Genomic DNA, 21,660 nt, shown 5'->3' on the forward strand with positions numbered 1-21,660 from the left:
GTTGCATGTGTGTTGTTGATGCTATGTTTGAGTAATCTCTGTAACTGTGAGACACCTGCTGCTGCCTATCTTGGCCAGGTCTCCCTTGAAAAAGAGGTTTTTAATCTCAATGGGATCTTCCTGGTTAAATAAAGGTTAATAAATAAATAAATAGACCTCAACGCTCATGTCTGCAGTGATAGTGGTACCTGGACGGACATGAGTGGGAGGAACAGCCTGCTTAACATGAAACATGTTCTGTTACTGGACCACAGTTTCTCCATAATGAACACCATCTCAAATATAAGAGTGTATGTAATTGCAGGTTGCACCAGGAGAGCCTAGGCTGCAGGTCGATGATCAAATTTGTAATCATATCATCAGATCTGCGGGCCTATGTTCTCAACACTTTGGTAAAGGGAGGTGCTTAACTGTCAAATGATCTGGTGGTGAATTGGATCACGTGGGGATGACGGCGGACAGACCTGAACCACCCAAACGTATTGTGAGCGTGCGCTGGGAACACCTGACAAGGCCGCAGTCTGGAAGATCGTCAACTCTTACCTTCAGCAGTGCTTTGACAGCATTCCAAGGGAAACTGGGACATTGAGTCTGAAAGGGCTAGTTTAGCATCTCCATTGCTGTGGCTGCTGCACTGAGCTGGGGCTTGGTGCCTGTCATGGTGCTAACCCAGAACTAGACGGTGGTTACCAGAGTTGAAGGGAGCCATCACCCGAAGAAGTCCTATCAGGTTTTGTTAGCCGTGGGATGCCCGAGACGGCCGATGGGTACTGGCAAGCCAAGCAGAATGTGGCTCAGGCAGTGACTGAAGTAAAAGCTTATGTGTGAGAGGAGTTAAGGAGGCCATGAAAAAAGACTCAGATCTCATTGGAGCAATTCTGGAACACTATCAGGCAGCTCAGGAGGGGAAAGGGGTGCTTTACCTACACTATGTAAAGTGCTGGTGGAGTGCTGCTGACTTCAACTGAGGATATTGTCAGCGGCAAAAGGAATACTTTGAGGAGGAGCAGGAGCAGAGCAGAGTCTGGGGACAAGTGGGGCACCTAATGCTTAACCAGAGGAGAGTTCACTGAGGCAGTTAAACAACTCCTTGGTTGCAGGCCCCTAGAGTGGATGAGGTTTGCCTTGAGTTCTGTAAGGCTATGAATATTGTATGACTGTCTTGGTTGACACGCCTCTACAATGTTGTGTGGAGATCAGGGGCCTACCGCTAGACTGGCAGACCTGGGTTGTGCTTCCCATCTTCCAGAGGGGGATAAGACAGTCTGTTCCAACTATATGGGATCACACTCCTCAGCCTCCACAGGAAATTATATGCCAGGGTACTGGAATGGAGAGTGTGTCATTTAGTCGAACCGCTAGTACTGGAGGAACAATGTGCTTTCCTCCCGCTCCTCCCGGGTGTGGCACACAGCTCTCTATCTTCTCGAGGATATTGAGGGTGTATTGCAGTTCGCCCAAGCAGCCTACATGTGTTGTGTTGACTTGGAGAAGGCATTTGATTTGTCCTTCAGAGTATTCTGTGTAAGATGCTTCAGTAGTATGGGGTGTGAGGCCCATTGTCATGGTTCATTCTGTCCTTATACAACTGTTGCAAGAGCTTGGTTTGCATTGCTGACCATAAATCATAATTGTTCCTTGGGGGTACTGGACTCTGCCAGGGTTGCCCTTTTATCACAGATTCTGTTCATAATTTTATGGACAGATTGGTGCGTGGCAATGAGCTTTCTCCCAAGGGTGGCTGCCCTCTCTCTTAAAGATGGGGTGAGGAGTTTGGCCATTCAGGAGGGGCTCAGAGCAGTCCTCTTCCAGATTAAAAGGAGCCACTTAAGGTGGTTTAGGCATCTGACTAGATGCCTCCTGGACACCTCCTTGGTGAGGAGTTCTGGGCTACAGTGTTCCACTGGGAGGAGGCAGCTGGGGCCAACCCGTTGGAGAGATTACGGATGGAGTTTATTTACCTGAGAAAACCCAGAAGTCCTAAGCGATACTGGATCAGAACCACAACCACATCCTGGTAAGCAGCCAAGGCAGAGCCATCATATGTTGAAGCTGATCCCAGCATAAAGCCCCCACCATGGATCCAGACCATGACCTGCACAGAACAATAAAAGAGATTTCAGTCAAAGATTAGAGAATCTTTTGGAGTCTCAGTCAAACTACAATAGTTGATCTTTAAGAATTTAAATGTTAAACAAACAAAAACACTTAAGTTTACATTTTAGATGATAAAATGTACAAATGAGTTCTGAAGAATGGTGTCTTTATTGAGACTGTGATTAGGCATCCCTCATAATCTACAGCAAAAGATTCTTACTGGAAGCTTGGCATCATTAGCTCTGTTTGCAGGCATGTAAATGTTGAGGTAAAGACAGTCTTCAGAGATGTCTGGTATTTCTGCCAGGACTGCACCGAGTTTATCAGCCAGATCCAAAACAGCTTCTTTAGACTGAATGCACCTTAAAAAGAGACAATGCTAATTTTACAAATAAAGCCAATAGTTTCTCCAAGTATGTTGAAGTTCACATTTCTTACATTGGTGGCTGTTTAGTGGCATCTCTTACTCCTTCCCACCCTTCTACAGGCTGAGGTGAGCCAGTCTCAAGGAAGGGCCGAGGGGTGGTTTGGCAAATGGGACACCCAAGTAGGCATGGACACCAGTCTCCTTCCCTTTCACACTCACATACTCACCTCTCAGGCTCCCGAGCTTTGTGTGGACTACAGGTGCTGTCAGGATATTAGAAATGACTGAAAATCTTAACATAAAACTTTATTTTAAAAAAAATTCCAGTGAAAAGTACTTTCACTTTAGGTAAAAAGTCACCTGGACTTAGAGCACAAAAGTTAATGTTTAACTAGAAAAATTTGCATTTCCTGCGAAAATGCTGTGTGGATGCCTTAACGCTGAAGCTGTCTGCTGAAAAGCTGAAAAAGATGAAAAGTTGCAAAAAGTTGTACGGTGGTGAAAAAGAAAATGTCACCCTGAGCAGGATTCGAACCTGGCCCTCCTGGACTCAAAGCATGTACTCAGCTCACTGAGCCAAACTCATTCTCACAAAAAGGAGGTGGACAGACTGACCATTCTGCTGAAATGAGCAGAAGCTGCTGAGAATTGTGCTGAGAAGAGGTGAAAAGGCTGAAAATTTTGCAGAAAAGAGGTAAATCAGCAGAGTTTCTGCAGAAAAGAGGCAGAACAAAAGAGAAAACTGAAAACAGGTTTTGCCATGACCGGGATTTGAACCTGGCCGTTCTCGTCTCAAGGCAGCTGCTCATCTCACTGAACCAAACTCTTTCTCTCAAAAACAAGAGATGGAGAAACTGACAATTTTGCTATATGAGCAGAAGCTGCTGAGAATTGTGCTGAGAAGAAGTGAAAAGGCTGAAAATTTTGCAGAAAAGAGGTGAATCAGCAGAATTTCTGCAGAAAAGAGGTAAAGAAGCAATAAGTTGCGCTGAAAAGAGATGAATCAGCAGAGTTTCTGCTGAAAAGAGTTTTGTTTTTCTGAAAACAGCCAAAAAAGCTGGAATTTGTGCTGAAAAGGGGTGAAAAAAATGAAAATTTTGCTGAAAAGGGGTGAAGAAGCTAAAGTATACCAAATCAAAGTATTTGTGCCAAAACACAGTGTTTCTGCCATATTGTGGTACTACTACATTACAACATGAATATGGATTAAAGATGAAAGAAACTGGCAACAAATTCCTCCACTACAAACCAGTCTGATACCACGTCTTTGCAGCGTTCACGTTTACTAAGGCACTACCCAAAAGGCGCCACGAGAGGGCACTCCAACACAAGAGATGAGGTGAATGAGCAGAATTTCTGCTGAAAAGAGGCAGAAGGTTCTGTATGTAGAAAAAGAAACACTGTTGAACCATGTGTGAAATAAATAAAGAAATGAAATGAAAGAACAACCTGGTTCTGCTCAAATTCACCAATCAGAGGTACTGCCTCAGTCTGCTTCATCAGGCTGTGTACTTGTTTCTGCCATGGAGCGTTAACAAGAATCTGAGGTCCATATTAGAAAAGCTGCTAAAATCATAAAACTTTGCAGAATTGTAATAAATTAGCAATATAAATTACAGGTCTGTGATAGTGTATAAAATTGTAGTGAAAAAAAAAAACGTGGACCAAGGTGGGATTGAACCCACGACCTTTGAGCTGCAGAGCCGTGTCATTACTGATTGCGCCACCTGGAAAGGGGCGGCGGTCTGAAAGACAGATACTTGGGCAGTCAGAAAATAGATCGCGGTGAGAGGCGAAAAACGCCGTTTTTTGGAGTTACAAAACGTCGTGTAACTCAAAAACTAGGAGGGCTAGCAGCATAATTCTTGTACTGGGTGAATCAGCGGACTTTGGTGTATTTTGACTGCGATTTTCATTGCTCTATGTACCTCCGTCGCGGAGATATGACGAGAGAAGAAACGGCTTCATTTTCAGAGTTTGAAAACTGAGAGGAGGACAGATTTCCACCCCTCAAACAAACGTAATTCATTGCTCAACGGTAAGATAATTGTAAAAACTGCTTCCACTGTGAGTGTCAGCAGTGTCTGAAGATATATTGGCACAAGCCTCATGTCCTAACTTTGCTTTGTTAAAGAGATATGGCGATTTGAAAATGCCTCCCGTTACAGAATTTCAGCTCTGAATTTCAAAACCTCCCCATAGACTTTGAATGGGGAGTTGTCAGACCTTGTGTCACTCCGAGGCAAATTGCGAAAAAACGGTAAATCTCACAGTAAAGATAGTGACATTTTCTGAAAGCCAGCAAAATTACCTACGTTTTGATGTATAATTTGTGGGGGTTGAGTGGAAATTGAGCCAGTAGCAAGAAGTTGTTTAGACATGAAGAGAAAATTCAGAACGGACCAGCACTCACTCTGACTTAATTGCATAGCAACCATAGCAACGCATGTATTTTCTGAAAAATCACAATTTTGCAACTGAAAACTTAAAGAGAGATAAGATTAAAACGGTAGAAGATCTGAAAAAGCTGAATCAGACAGGAATAGCCCAATAATCTGAGAACATTTTAAAATTTGAATGGAGTTTCTAGGTGAAAGTATGACAAAGTAGTTAAGTTTCAAAGACAAGCAAGTTTTAGCAGAATTGTGGAAGTTTTCCATTCATTTCAATGGGACAAATTAAAGGAAAAAAGTGTAATATTTTAAAAAGTATAATAGTAATAAACACCAAAAGTCATAGCAGGAATTAGCAGAAAGAGCAGAACAGTATAGAGTTTGAACGGAGAAAATCGGCTGAAAACTGAAAGAGTAGTTAAGTGCCGAAAAATAGGGGAGCAACCAGAATAAAGTAAAGACTAGAAAAATTTGCATTTCCTGCGAAAATGCTGTGTGGATGCCTTAACGCTGAAGCTGTCTGCTGAAAAAGATGAAAAGTTGCAAAAAGTTGTATGGTGGTGAAAAAAAAATTGTCACCCTGAGCAGGATTCGAACCTGGCCCTCCTGGTCTCAAGGCGGCTATTCATCTCACTGACCCAAACTCACTCTCACAAGGAAAGAGATGGAGAGACTGACAATTATGGTGAAATGAGCAGAAACTGCTGAGAATTGTGCTGAGAAGAGGTGAAAAGGCTGAAAATTTTGCAGAAAAGAGGTGAATCAGCAGAATTTCTGCAGAAAAGAGGCAGAACAAAAGAGAAAACTGAAAACAGGTTTTGCCATGACCGGGATTTGAACCTGGCCGTTCTCGTCTCAAGGCAGCTGCTCATCTCACTGAACCAAACTCTTTCTCTCAAAAACAAGAGATGGAGAATCTGACAATTTTGCTAAATGAGCAGAAGCTGCTGAGAGTTGTGCTGAGAAGAAGTGAAAAGGCTGAAAATTTTGCAGAAAAGAGGTGAATCAGCAGAATTTCTGCAGAAAAGAGGTAAAGAAACAATAAGTTGCGCTGAAAAGAGATGAATCAGCAGAATTTCTGCTCAAAGGCGGCTATTCATTTCCCTGAGCCAAAGTCATTCTTACAAAGAAGAGGTGGAGAGACGGACAATTCTGCTGAAATGAGCAGAAGCTGCTGACAATTGTGCTGATAAGAGGTGAAAAGGCTGAAAATTTTGCAGAAAAGAGGTGAATCAGCAGAATTTCTGCAGAAAAGAGGCAAAGAAGCAGAAAGTTGCGCTGAAAAGAGATGAATCAGCAGAGTTTCTGCTCAAAAGAGTTGTCTTTTTTCTGAATACAGCCAAAAAAGCTGGAATTTGTGCTGAAAAGGGGTGAAAAAAATGAAAATTTTGCTGAAAAGGGGTGAAGAAGATGAAGAAGCTAAAGTATACTAAACCAAAGTATTTGTGCCAAAACACAGTGTTTCTGCCATATTGTGGTACTACTACATTACAACATGAATACGGATTAAAGATGAAAGAAACTGGCAACAAATTCCTCCACTACAAACCAGTCTGATACCACTTCTTTGCAGTGTTCACATTTACTAAGGCACTACCCAAAAGGCGCCACAAGAGGGCACTCCAACACAAGAGATGAGGTGAATGAGCCGAATTTCTGCTGAAAAGAGGCAGAAGGTTCTGTATGTAGAAAAAGAAACACTGTTGAACCATGTGTGAAATAAATAAAGAAATGAAATGAAAGAACAACCTGGTTCTGCTCAAATTCACCAATCAGAGGTACTGCCTCAGTCTGCTTCATCAGGCTGTGTACTTGTTTCTGCCATGGAGCGTTAACAAGAATCTGAGGTCCATATTAGAAAAGCTGCTAAAATCATAAAACTTTGCAGAATTGTAATAAATTAGCAATATAAATTACAGGTCTGTGATAGTGTATAAATTTGTAGTGAAAAAAAAAAAAAACGTGGCCCAAGGTGGGATTGAACCCACGACCTTTGAGCTGCAGAACCGTGTCATTACTGATTGCGCCACCTGGAAAGGGGGCGGCGGTCTGAAAGACAGATACTTGGGCAGTCAGAAAATAGATCGCGGTGAGAGGCGAAAAACGCCGTTTTTTGGAGTTACAAAACGTCGTGTAACTCAAAAACTAGGAGGGCTAGCAGCATAATTCTTGTACTGGGTGAATCAGCGGACTTTGGTGTATTTTGACTGCGATTTTCATAGCTCGTTCTACCTCCGTCGCGGAGATATGACGAGAGAAGAAACGGCTTCATTTCCAGAGTTTGAAGACTGAGAGAAGGACAGATTTCCACCCCTCAAACAAACGTAATTCATTGCTCAACGGTAAGATGATTGTAAAAACTGCTTCCACTGTGAGTGTCAGCAGTGTCTGAAGATATATTGGCACAAGCCTCATGTCCTAACTTTGCTTTGTTAAAGAGATTTGGCGATTTGAAAATGCCTCCCGTTTCAGAATTTCAGCTCTGAATTTCAAAACCTCCCCATAGACTTTGAATGGGGAGTATTGAGACCTTGTGTCACTCCGAGGCAAATTGCAAAAAAACGGTAAATCTCACAATAAAGATAGTGACATTTTCTGAAAGCCAGCAAAAATACCTACGTTTTGATGTATAATTTGTGGGGGTTGAGTGGAAATTGAGCGAGTAGCAAGAAGTTGTTTAGACATGAAGAGAAAATTCAGAACGGACCAGCACTCACTCTGACTTAATTGCATAGCAACCATAGCAACGCATGTATTTTCTGAAAAATCACAATTTTGAAACTGAAAACTTAAAGAGAGATAAGATTAAAACGGTAGAAGATCTGAAAAAGCTGAATCAGACAGGAATAGCCCAATAATCTGAGAACATTTTAAAGTTTGAATGGAGTTTCTAGGTGAAAGTATGACAAAGTAGTTAAGTTTCAAAGACAAGCAAGTTTTAGCAGAATTGTGGAAGTTTTCCATTCATTTCAATGGGACAAATTAAAGGAAAAAAGTGTAATATTTTAAAAAGTATAATATTTATAAACACCAAAAGTCATAGCAGGAAAGAGCAGAAAGAGCAGAACAGTATAGAGTTTGAACTGAGAAAATCGGCTGAAAACTGAAAGAGCAGTTAAGTGCCGAAAAATGGGGGAGCAACCAGAATAAAGTAAAGACTAGAAAAATTTGCATTTCCTGCGAAAATGCAGTGTGGATGCTGTAATGCTGAAGCTGTCTGCTGAAACTAGCAGAAAAAGCTGAAAAGTTGCAGAAATTGTAAAAACTTTGCAGAAGCAAAGGAACTTTGCTGAAATGTAGTAACTTAGCAGAACTGCAATATCTTAGAGGAAACATAATACTTGGCAGAAATACAATAGCATAGCAGAACTTAGCAGAAATATTGTAACTTACCAGAAACACGATAACTTCTCAAAAATACAAGAATTTAGGAGAAATAGTATAAGATAACAGAAAGAATATATTTAGCCAAACATTCTTAAACATTACAGAAATACTATGATTTAGAAAAACAGTACAACATAGCAGAAATGCTGCGATTTACCAGAGACACTGTAATTTACTATTAATATTGAAATTTTTTTAAAAATACTATGTTTTAGCACAAATACTGTAATTTGACAGAAATACTATCATTCGGCAGAAATACTATGTTTCAGCAGAAATACTCTGGTTTAGCACAAATATTATAACATAGCAGTAATACAATTATATAGCAGAAATGCTATATTTAGAAAGAAAAATATAATATAGTAGAAATACTATGATTTAGCAGAAATACTGTAATCAGCACATATACTGTAACATGACAGAAATTCCTCCACTTAGTAGTAATACTATAACATAAAACAAATGTTATGATTTGGCACAAAAACCATGATTTGGCAAAATACTATGATTTAGCAGAAATACTATGATTGAGCAGAAGTACTAAGATGTAGTAAAAGTACTTTGATTTAACAGAAATACAATTATGGAGGAGTAATACTTTAAAATGGGAGAAATGTTGATACACACACACATACACAGAGCCTAAAGGGAACAGTATTTGTGCCATGGAGTGTTAACAAGAATCTGAGGTCCATATTAGAAAAGCTGCTAAAATCATAAAAGTTTGCAGAATTGTAATAAATGATGAATATGAATTAGTGGTCTGTGATAGTGTATTAATTTGTAGGGAAAAAACACATGTTGCCCAAGGTGTAATTGAACCCACGACCTTTGGGTTGCAGACCTGTGTCATTACCAACTGCGCCACTGGGAAAGAGAGCGAGTGCCTGGAAAACAGGGTGATGAGCAGTCAGAATTAGATTGCGGTGAGAGGCGAAAAACGCTGTTTTTTGGAGTTACAAAACGTCGTGTAACTCAAAAACTAGGTGGACTAGAAGCATAATTCTTGTACTGGGTGAATCAGCGTACTTTCGTGTACTTTGACTGTGATTTTCATTGCTCTTTGTACATCTGTCGCTGAGATATGACGAGAGAAGAAAGGGCAGACCTCAGATATGATTGGCTGGCTGGGAAGCCGTGCAGGCCCTGATATGTAAATTTTATATGTATCAGTCCTCACAGAGGATTAGCTGCCTGGGGACCTGGCAGAAATATATAGAAATAGTATGATTAAGCATAAATACTACATTTAGTAGAAATACTATGTTTTAGCACAAATACTATAAAATGGCAGAAATACTATAATTAAGCAGAAATACTATATTTGGCAGAAACATTATATTTAGTACAAATCTTATGAAATAGCAGAAATAGTATGATTTAGCAGAAATGCTGTATTTGGCACAAATCTCATAAAATAGCAGAAATAGTATGATTTAGCAGAAATGCTGTATTTAGCACAAATACTGAAAAGCAGCAGAAATGCTATGACTTAGCACAACAGTAATAACTTATAGAAAAATTGGAAAAGCAAAATGGACAGCTGGAAAAATCCTGAACATGCTAAGGGTCCCTCAAATCTAATTGTTAATTGAAAAAAAAAAAATCAGCAAAAAAAGTATAACAGTCACACAATCACAAATATGGGCACATATTGAAACACACATGCACAGAGAGACACACACAGGACCAAATTCAGTCAACCAGTCTAAATATATTGAATTTAAGTGATATAATAAGATGCTCCCATCAAAAGGCTCTCTCTCGCTCGCTCTCTCTCTCTCACACACACACACACACACACACACACACACACACACACACAGAGCCTAAAGGGAACAGTATTTGTGCCATGGAGTGTTAACAAGAATCTGAGGTCCATATTAGAAAAGCTGCTAAAATCATAAAAGGTTGCAGAATTGTAATAAATGATGAATATGAATTAGTGGTCTGTGATAGTGTATTAATTTGTAGGGAAAAAACACATGTTGCCCAAGATGTAATTGAACCCACGACCTTTGGGTTGCAGACCTGTGTCATTACCAACTGCGCCACTGGGAAAGAGAGCGAGCGCCTGGAAAACAGGGTGATGAGCAGTCAGAATCAGATTGCGGTGAGAGGCGAAAAACGCCGTTTTTTGCAGTTACAAAACGTCGTGTAACTCAAAAACTAGGTGGACTAGAAGCATAATTCTTGTACTGGGTGAATCAGCGTACTTTCGTGTACTTTGACTGTGATTTGCATTGCTCTTTGTACATCTGTCGCTGAGATATGACGAGAGAAGAAAGGGCAGACCCCAGATATGATTGGCTGGCTGGGAAGCCGTGCAGGCCCTGATATGTATTTGTATGTATCAGTCCTCACAGAAGATTAGCTGCCTGGGGACCTGGCAGAAATATATAGAAATAGTATGATTAAGCATAAATACTACATTTTTTAGAAAAACTATATTAAGCACAAATCCTATAAAAATCAGAAATACTATATTAAGCAATATAAATATCCTCTAAAAATCCTATAAAAAGCAGTAAAACTGTACTATGATTTGGTAGAAAAACCCTAATTAATCAAAAATACTAAATTTGGCAGAAATAGCAGAAACACTATATTTAGCACAAATCTTATGAAATAGCAGACATAGTATGATTTTGCAGAAATGCTGTATTTAGCACAAATACTGAAAAGCAGCAGAAATGCTATGACTCAACACAATAGTAATAACTTAAATAGAAAAATTGGAAAAGCAAAATGGACAGCTGAAAGAATCCTGAACATGCTAAGGGTCCCTCAAATGTAATTGTTAAATGAAAAAAATCAGCAAAAAAAAGTATAACAGTGACACAATCACAAATATGGACACATATGGAAACACATGCACAGAGAGACACACACAGGACCAAATTCAGTCAACCAGTCTAAATATATTGAATTTAAATCATATAATAAGATGCTCCCATAAAAACTCTCTATCGCCCTCCCTTTCTCTCTCTCTCTCTGTCACACACACACACACACACACACACACACACACAGGGAGAGACAAGCAAGTTTCTAGGTCAGTCAAGCAGCCTGGGAGCTGCTAAATTTGAATCCACCAATCAGAGAGGCTGTGTACTTTTTCCCGCCAAAACAGGTGCAGCCGTTTTACACACTCAGCACAGAGAGAGACAGGATTTCTGCAGTGTATTTCTCATAGTGAGGATTCCTCTCAAACAAATGGCCATAATTTCCTAACCGTAGGGGCTAGAACGGTCATTCTTACACCGTTTTGTTCAGAAGAGATGGGGGAATCTTAAACTGTTAACAATTTATCATTAAAATATGAATTATTAACGATATTTGACTTGTAATGCACCATAACTGAGTAGAGGCGAAGCAAAAACTGCCTTGACCTACCCTCAAACAACGCTTTCTAACTCTAAATCTATTTGGAGTTTCGATATCATTCTTTCACCGTAAGAGACAGCAGGCTTTGGTGAACAGTCATGGAAATTTTCAGGTCTTTGTGGAAATCTATCAAAAAGATATGACGAGAGAAAAAAGTGGTTCATTTCCAGAGTTTGAAAGCTGAAGAAATCTGAGCGAAGGACGAATTTCCTACCCTCAAACAAGTCTAACTCATTTCAGAACGGTAATAGGTGAGAAAAAAATTCTTGAATTGTGAGTGTCAGGAGTGTCTGAAGATATACGGGGACAAGCCTCATGTCGTAACTTCGCTTCGTTAAGGAGATATGACGATTCGAATATGCCTCTCATTAGAGAAATCAAGCGATGATTTTGAACAAACTCTCCATTGACTTTCTATGGAGAGTTTTCTGACTTTGTGTTGGTCTGAGGAGATTTGCCAAAATTCTATAAATCTCACAACAATGATGGTGACATTTTCTGAAAGCCAGCAAAAATACCTACGTTTTGATGTATAATTTGTGTGGGTTGAGTGAAAATTGATCAAGTAGCAAGAAGTTGTTCGGACATGAAGAGAAAATTGCCAAAGGTACAGTGGCTCACTTAGAACCAACTGCATAGCAACCATAACAACGCATGTATTTTGTGAAAAATCACAAAAATGAAACTCAAAACTTAAAGAGGGACAATATGAAAATGGTAACAGATATGAAAAAGCTGAATCATTCATGAATAGCCCAATAATTTGTGAACATTTTAAAGTTTGAATGGTTGTTCTAGGTGAAAGTATGACAAAGTAGTTAAGTTTCAAAAACAAGCAAGTTTTAGCAGAATTTTGGAAGTTTTCCATTCATTTCAATGGGACAAAAAATTGCATAAAAAGCTTAATATTTTAAAAAGTATAACAGCAGAAAATACCAAAAGTCATAGCAGGAATTAGCAGAAATAGTAGAATAGTTTAAAATTTGAACGGTGAAAATCGGCTGAAAATTGTGGAAGTAGTTAAGTGCCGAAAAACATACAAAAAGTGGCAACTGGAATAATAATAAAGTAGGATAATAAAGAACTAGAAAAATTTGCATTTCCTGCGAAAATGCAGTGTGGATGCTGTAAAGTTGAAGCTGTCAGCTGAAACTAGCTGAAAAAGCTGAAAAGTTGCAGAAGTTGTAAAACCTTTGCAAAAAATTGTAATAACTTTGCAGAAGCATAAGAACTTAGCAAAAATGTAATTACTTAGCAGAACTGCAATAACGTAAAGAAAACATATGTCTGTGAAGGTTTGCAAACTCCTTTGAGTAAAGAAAACATAATACTTGGCAGAAATACAATAACATAGCAGAACTTAGCAGCAGAAATTAGAATAAATATTGTAACTTAGCAGAAACAAGATAACTTTTCAGAAATACAGGATTTTAGCAAACATGGTACAAGATTACATAGATACTTTATTTAAACAAAAATACCTAAACATTGCACAAATACTGTGATTTAGGACAAATACTACAACATAGCAGAAATGCTGTAATTCAGCAAATATATTATGCTATGGCACAAATAGAAAGAATATGCTCAAATACTATGATTTTGCTCAAATAATATGATTAAGCAATAATACTAAGATTTAGCAGAAATACTGTATTTAGCACAAACACCGAAAAGTAGCAGAAATACTGTAATTTAGCATAATAGTAATATCTTGCACAATTACAAATATGGACATGGTAAATGGCCTGTATTTATATAGCGCTTTTATGGTCCCTAAGGACCCCAAAGCTCTTTACATATCCAGTCATTCACCCATTCACACACTGGTGATGGCAAGCTACGTTGTAGCCACAGCCACCCTGGGGCGCACTGACAGAGGCGAGGCTGCTGGACACTGGCGCCACCGGGCCCTCTGACCACCACCAGTAGACAACAAGTGAAGTGTCTTGCCCAAAGACACAACGACCGAGACTGTCCGAGCCGGGCCTCGAACCGGTAACCTTCCGATTACAAGGCGAACTCCCAACTTTTGAGCCACGATCGCCCCCATATATGGAAACACACATGCACAGAGACACACACAGGATCCAATTCAATCAACCAGTGTAAATATATTGATTTTAAATCACACAATAAGATACACCCATAAAAAGGCTCTCTCTCTCTCTCTCTCTGTCATACAGACACACACACACACACACACACACACGCAGCAGCAGCAGAAGCAAGTGAACAAACAGGGGCTGTACATACAGTGTTTCCTGTATGTTTCTAGGTGGGTCAAAAAGCCTGGAGCTGCTTAATTTGAATCCACCAATCAGAAAGGCTATGTACTTTTTCCCGCCAAAACAGGTGCACCTGTTTTTACACACGCAGCACAGAGACAGGATTTGTGCAGTCTATTTTTCATAGTGAGGACTCCTCTCAAACAAATGGCTATAATTTCCTTACCAGCTGCGCCACTGGGAAAGACAGTGAGCTCTTGGGAAACGGGGTGATGAGCAGTCAGAATTAGATCGCGGTGAGAGGCAAAGAGCGCCGTTTTTTGGAGTTACAAAACGTCGTGTAACTCCAAAACTAGGTGGACTAGAAGCATAATTCTTGTACTGGGTGAATCAGAGGACTTTGGTGTACTTTGACTGCGATTTTCATTACTCTTTGTACATCCGTCGCTGAGATATGACGAGAGAAGAAACGGCAGACCTCAGATATGATTGGCTGGCTGGGAAGCTGGCAGAAATATATAGTAATAGTGTGATTAAGCATAAATACTACATTTAGCAGAAATACTGTATTAAGCACAAATCCTATAAAAAGCAGAAATACTATATTAAGCAATATAAAAATCCTATAAAAATGGTATAAAAAGCAAAAATACTGTAATATGATTTGGTAGAAAAACTATAATTAATCAGAAATACTATATTTGGCAGAAATACTGTAATCAGCACATATACTGTAACATGACAGAAATTCCTCCACTTAGTAGTAATACTAGAACATAACACAAATGTTATGATGAGTTGAGCGGCTGGTACTCTGGTGCAGTCAGCACAATCTGGAGCTGAACACTCTTAAAACTGTAGAGATGACAGTGGACTTCAGGAGACATCCCTCAACTCTGCCCCCCTCATCATATCAGACAGCCCTGTGTCGACTGTGGAGATCTTCAAGTTGCTGGGTACCACCATCTCCCAGGACCTGAAGTGGGAGACCAACATCAACTCCATCCTCAAAAAGACCCAGCAGAGGATGTACTTCCTGAGACAACTGGGGAAGTACAGTCTTCCACAGGAGCTGCTGATCCAGTTCTACACTGCAGTCATTGAGTCTGTCCTGTGCTCCTCCATCACAGTCTGGTATGGTGCAGCCACTAAACAGGACAGGTGCAGACTGCAGCGGACTGTACGGGCAGCAGAAAGGATCATCGGCGCCCCCCTGCCCTCCATCCAGGATCTGTACCTCTCAAGAACCAGGAAACGGGCAGGGAAAATCATCACAGACCCCTCACACCCTGGACACAGACTTTTTGATCTGCTGCCCTCTGGCAGACGGTACAGAAGCCTGCAGACCAGGACCACCCGACACAGGAACAGTTTCTTTCCCCTCACCATCTCCCTTCTAAACAGTTGAACTGTCACACTCCTCCCACTGCCAGACTGCAACTGCACCTTATGTACATTCTGTAGTATTCATTCCACCTCATTTCATTTTGTATTTTATGTATATACGTTTAGATTAGTTTTTTATAGTTGGTTTACACAGCTTTCTGTATGTATGTGTATGCATGTGTAATGTATATATAGATACGTGTGTGTGTGGGTGCGTGTGTGTGTGTGTGTGTGTGTGTGTGTGATTTACATTGCTGTGCTCGAGAGCCACCATCTACCGGAACCAAATTCCTTGTATTTGTCTGCACATATACTTGGCCAATAAACACGATTCTGATGATTTGGCACAAAAACCATGATTTGGCAAAAATACTATGATTTAGCAGAAATACTATGATTGAGCAGAAGTACTAAGATGTAGTAAAAGTACTTTGATTTAAGAGAAATCCAATTATGGAGGAGTAATACTTTAAAATGGGAGAAATATTGATACACACACACATTCACAGAGCCTAAAGGGAAGAGTATTTGTGCCATGGAGTGTTAAGAAGAATCTGAGGTGATGAGCAGTCAGAATTAGATCGCGGTGTGAGGCAAAGAGCGCCGTTTTTTGGAGTTACAAAACGTCGTGTAACTCAAAAACTAGGTGGACTACAAGCATAATTCTTGTACTGGGTGAATCAGCGTACTTTCGTGTACTTTGACTGTGATTTGCATTGCTCTTTGTACATCTGTCGCTGAGATATGACGAGAGAAGAAAGGGCAGACCTCAGATATGATTGGCTGGCTGGGAAGCCGTGCAGGCCCTGATATGTAAATTTTATATGTATGAGTCCTCACAGAGGATTAGCTGCCTGGGGACCTGGCAGAAATATATACAAATAGTATGATTAAGCATAAATACTACATTTAGTAGAAATACTATGTTTTAGCACAAATACTATAAAATGGCAGAAATACTATAATTAAGCAGAAATACTATATTTGGCAGAAACACTATATTTAGTACAAATCTTATGAAATAGCAGAAATAGTATGATTTAGCAGAAATGCTGTATTTAGCACAAATACTGAAAAGCAGCAGAAATGCTATGACTCAACACAATAGTAATAACTTAAATAGAAAAATTGGAAAAGCAAAATGAACAGCTGAAAGAATCCTGAACATGCTAAGGGTCCCTCAAATGTAATTGTTAAATGAAAAAAATCAGCAAAAAAAAGTATAACAGTGACACAATCACAAATATGGACACATATGGAAACACACATGCACAGAGAGACACACACAGGATCAAATTCAGTCAACCAGTCTAAATATATTGAATTTAAATCATATAATAAGATGCTCCCATAAAAACTCTCTCTCGCCCTCCCTTTCTCTCTCTCTCTGTCACACACACACACACACACACACACACACACACACACACACACAAACATAGGGAGAGACAAGCAAGTTTCTAGGTCAGTCAAGCAGCCTGGGAGCTGCTAAATTTGAATCCACCAATCAGAGAGGCTGTGTACTTTTTCCCGCCAAAACAGGTGCAGCTGTTTTTACACACTCAGCACAGAGAGAGAAAGGATTTCTGCAGTGTATTTCTCATAATGACGACTCCCCTCAAACAAATGACCATAATTTCCTAACCGTAGGGGCTAGAACGGTCATTCTTACACCGTTTTGTTCAGAAGAGATGGGGGAATCTTAAAGTATTGACAATTTATCATTAAAATATGAATTATTAAAGGTATTTGACTTCTAATGCACCATAACTGAGTAGAGCAAAGCAAAAACTGCCTTGACTTGCCCTCAAACAACGCTTTCTAACTCTAAATCTATTTGGAGTATCATTATCATTCTTTCACCGTAAGAGACAGCAGGCTTTGGTGAACAATCATGGAAATTTTCAGGTCTCTGTGGAAATCCATTAAAAAGATATGACGAGAGAAAAAAGTGGTTCATTTCCAGAGTTTGAAATCTGAAGAAATCTGAGCGAAGGACGAATTTCCTACCCTCAAACAAGTCCAACTCATTTCAGAACGGTAATAGGTGAGAAAGAAATTCTTGAATTGTGAGCGTCAGGAGTGTCTGAAGATATACTCGGACAAGCCTCATGTTTTAACTTCGCTTCGTTGAGGAGATATGACGATTCGAATATGCCTCTCATTACAGAAATCAAGCGGTGATTTTGAACAAACTCTCCATTGACTTTCTATGGAGAGTTTTCCGACTTTGTGTTGGTCTGAGGAGATTTGCCAAAATTCTATAAATCCCACAACAATGATAGTGACATTTTCTGAAAGCCAGCAAAAATACCTACGTTTTGATGTATAATTTGTGGAAGTTGAGTGAAAATTGAGCGAGTAGCACGAAGTTGTTCGGACATAAAGAGAAGACTGCAAAACCTACAGTGGCCCACTGAAAGCCAGGTGCATAGCAACCATAACAACGCATGTATTTTGTGAAAAATCAAAAAAATGAAACTCAAAACTTAAAGAGGGATAAGATGAAAACGGTAACAGATATGAAAAAGCTGAATCATTCATGAATAGCCCAATAATTTGTGAACATTTTAAAATTTGAATGGTTGTTCTAGGCGAAAGTATGAGAAAGTAGTTAAGTTTCAAAAACAAGCAAGTTTTAGCAGAATTGTGGAAGTTTCCCATTCATTTCAATGGGACAAATTAAAGGAAAAAAATGTAATATTTTAAAAAGTATAACAGTATAAAATACCAAAAGATATAGCTGGAATTAGCAGAAATAGCAGAATATTGTGAAATTTGAACGGTGAAAATAGCACAAAAATTGTGAAAGTAGTTAAACGCCGAAAAACGTACGGAAGCAACTTGAAAAAGAATAAAGTTTAAAGAGAAACAGGAAAACAATAGTGTGGATGCCTAAAGCATCCACACAACTAGAAAAATTTGCATTTCCTGCGAAAATGCTGTGTGGATGCTTTAACGCTGAAGCTGTCTGCTGAAAAGCTGAAAACGATGAAAAGTTGCAAAAAGTTGTATGGTGGTGAAAAAAAAAAAAAATGCCGCCCTGAGCAGGATTCGAACCTGGCCCTCCTGGTCTCAAGGCGGCTATTCACTTCACTGAGCCAAAGTCATTCTGACAAATAATAGGTGGAGAGACTGACAATTTTGCTGAAATGAGCAGAAGCTGCTGAGAATTGTGCTGAGAAGAGGTGAAAAGGCTGAAAATTTTGCAGAAAAGAGGTGAATCAGCAGAATTTCTGCAGAAAAGAGGTAAAGAAGCAATAAGTTGCGCTGAAAAGAGATGAATCAGCAGAATTTCTGCTCAAAGGCGGCTATTCATTTCCCTGAGCCAAAGTCATTCGTACAAAGAAGAGGTGGAGAGACGGACAATTCTGCTGAAATGAGCAGAAGCTGCTGACAATTGTGCTGATAAGAGGTGAAAAGGCTGAAAATTTTGCAGAAAAGAGGTGAATCAGCAGAATTTCTGCAGAAAAAGGCAAAGAAGCAGAAACTTGCGCTGAAAAGAGATGAATCAGCAGAGTTTCTGCTCAAAAGAGTTGTCTTTTTTCTGAATACAGTCAAAAAAGCTGGAATTTGTGCTGAAAAGGGGTGAAAAAAATGAAAATTTTGCTGAAAAGGGGTGAAGAAGATGAAGAAGCTAAAGTATACTAAATCAAAGTATTTGTGCCAAAACATAGTGTTTATGCCATATTGTGGTACTACTACATTACAACATGAATACGGATTAAAGATGAAAGAAACTGGCAGCAACAAATTCCTCCACTACAAAGCAGTCTGATACCACTTCTTTGCAGTGTTCACGTTTACTATGGCACTACCCAAAAGGCGCCACAAGAGGGCACTCCAACACAAGAGATGAGGTGAATGAGCAGAATTTCTGCTGAAAAGAGGCAGAAGGTTCTGTATGTAGAAAAAGAAACACTGTTGAACCATGTGTGAAATAAATAAAGAAATGAAATGAAAGAACAACCTGGTTCTGCTCAAATTCACCAATCAGAGGTACTGCCTCAGTCTGCTTCATCAGGCTGTGTACTTGTTTCTGCCATGGAGCGTTAACAAGAATCTGAGGTCCATATTAGAAAAGCTGCTAAAATCATAAAACTTTGCAGAATTGTAATAAATTAGCAATATAAATTACAGGTCTGTGATAGTGTATAAATTTGTAGTGAAAAAATAAAAAAACACATGGACCAAGGTGGGATTGAACCCACGACCTTTGAGCTGCAGAGCCGTGTCATTACTGATCGCGCCACCTGGAAAGGGGGCGGCGGTCTGAAAGACAGATACTTGGGCAGTCAGAAAATAGATCGCGGTGAGAGGCGAAAAACGCCGTTTTTTGGAGTTATAAAACGTCGTGTAACTCAAAAACTAGGAGGGCTAGCAGCATAATTCTTGTACTGGGTGAATCAGTGGACTTTGGTGTACTTTCACTGCGATTTTCATAGCTCTTTGTGCCTCCATCACGGAGATATGACGAGAGAAGAAACGGCTTCATTTTCGGCGTTTGAAAACTGAGAGGAGGACAGATTTCCACCCCTCAAACAAACGTAATTCATTGCTCAACGGTAAGATAATTGTAAAAACTGCTTCCACTGTGAGTGTCAGCAGTGTCTGAAGATATATTGGCACAAGCCTCATGTCCTAACTTTGCTTTGTTAAAGAGATATGGCAATTTGAAAATGCCTCCCGTTACAGAATTTCAGCTCTGAATTTCAAAACCTCCCCATAGACTTTGAATGGGGACTTGTCAGACCTTGTGTCACTCCAAGGCAAATTGCGAAAAAACGGTAAACCTCACAATAAAGATAGTGACATTGTCTGAAAGCCAGCAAAAATACCTACGTTTTGATGTATAATTTGTGGGGGTTGAGTGGAAATTGAGTGAGTAGCAAGAAGTTGTTTAGACATGAAGAGAAAATTCAGAACGGACCAGCACTCACTCTGACTTAATTGCATAGCAACCATAGCAACGCATGTATTTTCTGGAAAATCACAATTTTGCAACTGAAAACTTAAAGAGAGATAAGATTAAAACGGTAGAAGATCTGAAAAAGCTGAATCAGACAGGAATAGCCCAATAATCTGAGAACATTTTAAAGTTTGAATGGAGTTTCTAGGTGAAAGCATGAGAACGTAGTTAAGTTTGAAAGACAAGCAAGTTTTAGCAGAATTGTGGAAGTTTCCCATTCATTTCAATGGGACAAATTAAAGGAAAAAAGTGTAATATTTTAAAAAGTATAAGAGTAATAAACACCAAAAGTCATAGCTGGAATTAGCAGAAAGAGCAGAACAGTTTAGAGTTTGAACTGAGAAAATCGGCTGAAAACTGGAAGAGTAGTTAAGTGCCGAAAAACGTACGGAAGCAACAGGAATAATAAAGAATAAAGAGAAACAGGAAAACAATTGTGTGGAAGCCCTTTAGGGCATCCACACAATAAAGAGAAACAGGAACTCAATAGTGTGGATGCTTAAAGCATCCACACAATAAAGAATAAAGAGAAACAGGATCTCAATAGTGTGGAAGCCCTTTAAGGGCATCCACACAATTATCAGTGTTTATTATGACTATAACAGCCATAATACTACTGAGGATTATTGATTACTATTTCCAGATTCCAACAGAAGTTTTTCAAAAAGCGACTCATGCAAAAAAGAAAAAAAAGAAAAGAAAAACATGCACTACATGTAGGTTTAAAGAACACAAGCATTGCACATAAATTAGGTGTTGTCACCATTTTGCTAAGAACTGTTTTATCCTACTTACCATTTTGCTAAGAACTGTTTTATGCTACTTACCCTGAAGATCTGCAGCAGCACAGAGGAACAAAACGGATATCAAGAAGAAGAAAGTCTGCTTTGCGTGCAACTTCATGGTGGCTTCGTGGATTGCGAAACTCTGCAGGTTTCTCAAGAACTGAGCGCAGACCAAAGAGACAGAGGGAGTGCATCTTCTTATGAAGCTGTCTCTTTTTCCTTAATGTCTCTGGCAGGATACAACGTCATTCAGTTTGACGCCAAACCATCACGGGACTAAAGTCCAATCAAAAGTCTAAACTTTAAATTCACTTCAGGTCTCACTTCCAGAACACGCTCTGTTTAGGATGTACTGCCTACTTCGCCGCTATCATAATTCACAACTTTTTCTTGCAATCCCCCTTTTTTCCCTGTCTGTCTGTCCGAAAAGCTTAAAACGTGAACTTGGTTACAATTTTATTCATATGAGCGCATGCTGTGTCACAGGCTCTTGAACTTTGATACAGTATTTAATACAAGTGCAGTTGTTTTTGCTTGCACTGCATTTCTAATGATCCACTCAGATACAGGGGTGTTGCCACAGTTGCTCAGGAGGATTTCTGCCGGTTGGATGTACACAACACAAAGTGTTAGGAGAAAAATATGAAAAAAGGCATGT

The 21,660-nt window shown here is 39.5% G+C and overlaps 1 long non-coding RNA gene across 1 annotated transcript; it reads right to left on the reverse strand.

Annotated features, from left to right (window-relative positions):
• Window positions 1-1,932: 1,932 nt before the first annotated feature.
• Window positions 1,933-21,510, reverse strand: LOC109202960 (uncharacterized). Its single transcript, XR_002062966.2, has 4 exons — window positions 21,045-21,510; window positions 2,536-2,727; window positions 2,318-2,459; window positions 1,933-2,095 (listed from the first exon to the last, which is right to left on the reverse strand). It is a non-coding gene; the product is annotated as an uncharacterized LOC109202960 (long non-coding RNA).
• Between the last annotated feature and the right edge of the window lie 150 nt (window positions 21,511-21,660).

This window comes from Oreochromis niloticus, linkage group LG7 (assembly GCF_001858045.2).
Source record: "Oreochromis niloticus isolate F11D_XX linkage group LG7, O_niloticus_UMD_NMBU, whole genome shotgun sequence".
NCBI classification, from domain to species: Eukaryota; Metazoa; Chordata; class Actinopteri; order Cichliformes; family Cichlidae; genus Oreochromis; species Oreochromis niloticus.